The 2,846-nt window shown below is 38.6% G+C and overlaps 1 protein-coding gene across 2 annotated transcripts in view; it reads left to right on the top strand.

Annotated features, from left to right (window-relative positions):
• The first annotated feature begins 829 nt into the window (after positions 1–829).
• Positions 830–2,846, top strand: part of LOC106875132 (beta-1,3-galactosyltransferase 5) — a 114,664-nt gene continuing 112,647 nt past the window's right edge. Inside the window, exon 1 of one of the 2 annotated variants that reach the window (XM_014923121.2) lies at positions 830–974. The gene's annotated coding sequence lies outside the window, so the exon portion shown is untranslated. Of the gene's footprint in view, positions 975–1,050; positions 1,126–2,846 lie in introns of those variants that run through there. The other variant, XM_014923122.2, reaches the window with a different exon arrangement.

Raw genomic sequence — 2,846 nt, 5'->3', positions numbered from 1 at the left:
TGTGAGAGAGAGAGAGAAAGAAGAAGAAGAAGAAGAAGAAGAAGAAGAAGAAGAAGAAGAAGAAGAAGAAGAAGAAGAAGAAGAAGATGAAGAAGAAGAAGAAGAAGAAGAAGAAGAAGAAGAAGAAGAAGAAGAAGAAGAAGAAGAAGTGTGTTTGTGTGTACAAACGTATGCGTTAAGGAATTTAGATGTGATATTTGTGTACGAGGAAGACGTATACATGACATATATGTTTGAGGGTGGCAGATGTGTGGATGTGTGAATGTGTAGATATGTGGATGTGTGTAATGAATGCAATGTATATATGCTAGAAAATACATACATACATAGACGTGTGTGCTTGTGTGTGAGTGTGCTTGTGTGTGAGTGTGCTTGTGTGTGAGTGTGCTTGTGTGTTTATATGTATGTATGTATGTATGTATGTATGCATGTATGTATGTATGTATGTATGTGTTTGTATGTGTGTGAACATGTATGCCTGTATATAAGAACAGTAAAGGAATTAGAAAGAGAGGGGAAAATTGAAGCAGAGAGAGAATGTAGACAAAGAAAGAAGGAAGACAGAGAGAGAGAGAGGGAGAGAGAGACAGAGAGAAAGAGAGGAAGAAAGAGAGAGAGAGACACAGAGAGAGAGCGCGGAAAGAGAGATGCAGAAAAAGAGTAGGGAAGAGAAAAAAAAGGGAAAAAGAGAAAAAGAGGGAATAGAGAAGTGATGATAGCGTTGGAGAGGGAGGAGGCGATGAACGGTGAGGGGTGAAGGGTGTTGTATTTGTGAGAAAGTAAAGAGATGAATTCAACAATTGAGAGACGCTGTTCAATGAAGAGAAGGAGGAGGAGGAGGAGGAGGAGGAGGAGAAGGAGAAAGAGAAGGAGAAGGGTGAGGGTGAGGAAGGATGCGAAGCTGTAGAAAATGTGTGTAAATGATGAAGACGACGAAATCAGTTCCATCACTGTAGGTTTGTTTCAGCATCCAGGTTAGTCAATCCATCGTTGCTGCTGCTGTTCATGTACTTGTTGTTGGTGTTGTTGTTGTTAGCGTTACTGTTGTTACTGTTTGTTCGTTGGTGGTGGTCGTGCTGTTGTTGTTTATTATTGGCGGCGACAATTCTGACGTTGTTCTGTAAGGTACAGTTGTTGCTTTTTTGCTGTAGATGTTTTTAGCCCTAGGATTACCCCGATCAGACCTATGATGAAAGACGTCACTAGCCATGACCATCGCACCATATAATCATTCATTTTATTTTCCTTTTGATATAGTGTATCCACGAAAACATTATCCAATGTGTCCTTCCTTTTTTCATATATATATATATATATAAGACGATACGCCGTAATTTCATGGAGATTTGGCTGCAATTTTTAGCAGGGCCAGCGACCGCGTAGTATATTGTTGGTATTCCGTGTTATTTGTTGGGTGTTGGTCCTTGCTATCGTTGTTTATGTTGTGGTTGTTGGTTATGGTTATTTAGAAAGGGATTGTTAGCAAGTAATGTTGTAGTTACTGTTATTGCTGGTGGTGGTGGTGATGGTGGTAGTGGTGGTGGCAGCGGTTAGCGTGGGGATGACGTAGTGATGGTGGTGGTAACACTTATAGTGCTGTTGGAGCTGTTCATTGGTTTTGCTGTTTTCATATATGATGATGTTCACGATGATGATGTTCACGATGATGATGTTCACGATGATGATGTTCACGACGACGGCGGCGGCGGAGGCGGCGGCGACGAGACTATAGAGGTCGTGATGGTGGTGACTACAGTGTTTTTGATGAATACTTAGAGCTGTGTCGATTTGTCTGGCTGTCAGTCTGTACATACATCAGGACACGGATACGTTTGTATGCCTGTATGTGTGCAATTGCGTGCGGGTACGCACTAGCGTGTACGTTTGTGTGTGAATGGGTATGTGTAAGTATGTAAATGTGTAAGTCTGTGTGTGTGTGTGTGTGTGTGTGTGTGTGTGTGTGTGTGTGTGTGTGTGTGTGTGTGCGTGTCTGTGAGTGTGTCTATGAACATATGCACACTGTTTCTATGTGGATATATGTGAAATAGGATTACGCGCATGTGTATATAACGGGTGGTATAGGTGAATGTGTGTACGTATATATATGTGGGGGGGGGTGTATACACATGTAGATAGAAGTGTATATATTTATGTTGATGTATGCTTAAGTATGAATTAATAAGTATGTATATGTGCATGTGTGTCTGTTTTTAATGCTATTCGTGTATATGAATGTATGCGTATAAAACTACATAAATATTTAGTTACATATGCGTATACCTATATAACCATATACATGTATATTCATGAGGTACTGTTTGTGTGTGTATATATGCGTGTATATATATGTATATATATATATATGTGTGTGTGTTTGTGTGTATGTATGTATGTATGTATGTATGTATGTATATATACAGATATGTATATGTATGTATGTATCTACGTATGTGTATATGAATGTTTATGCATATGAGAACATCAGCTTATAAATGCGCATGTACATATACGTTCATCTGTTTATATATTTGTGTGTGGGTGGATATATGACTTCAGTGGATATATATGACTTTCATAAGTATATGTATACATCAGCATACACATACGCCCGCACGCACACACACATACTCACTCAAAAACACACACACACATACACACACAGATCTATACATCATGTTCTCTATATCATTATAAGTATACACACACACACACACACACACACATATATATATATATATATATACATATAGGTATATACCTATATACATATGCACACATTTATATATGCAAAATCGTGTACATATGTATGTACGTATGGTATGTGTGTGTGTGTGTATATATATATA

This window comes from Octopus bimaculoides, chromosome 4 (genome assembly GCF_001194135.2).
Source record: "Octopus bimaculoides isolate UCB-OBI-ISO-001 chromosome 4, ASM119413v2, whole genome shotgun sequence".
NCBI classification, from domain to species: Eukaryota; Metazoa; Mollusca; class Cephalopoda; order Octopoda; family Octopodidae; genus Octopus; species Octopus bimaculoides.
This window is presented reverse-complemented; position numbering and strand designations above follow the sequence as displayed.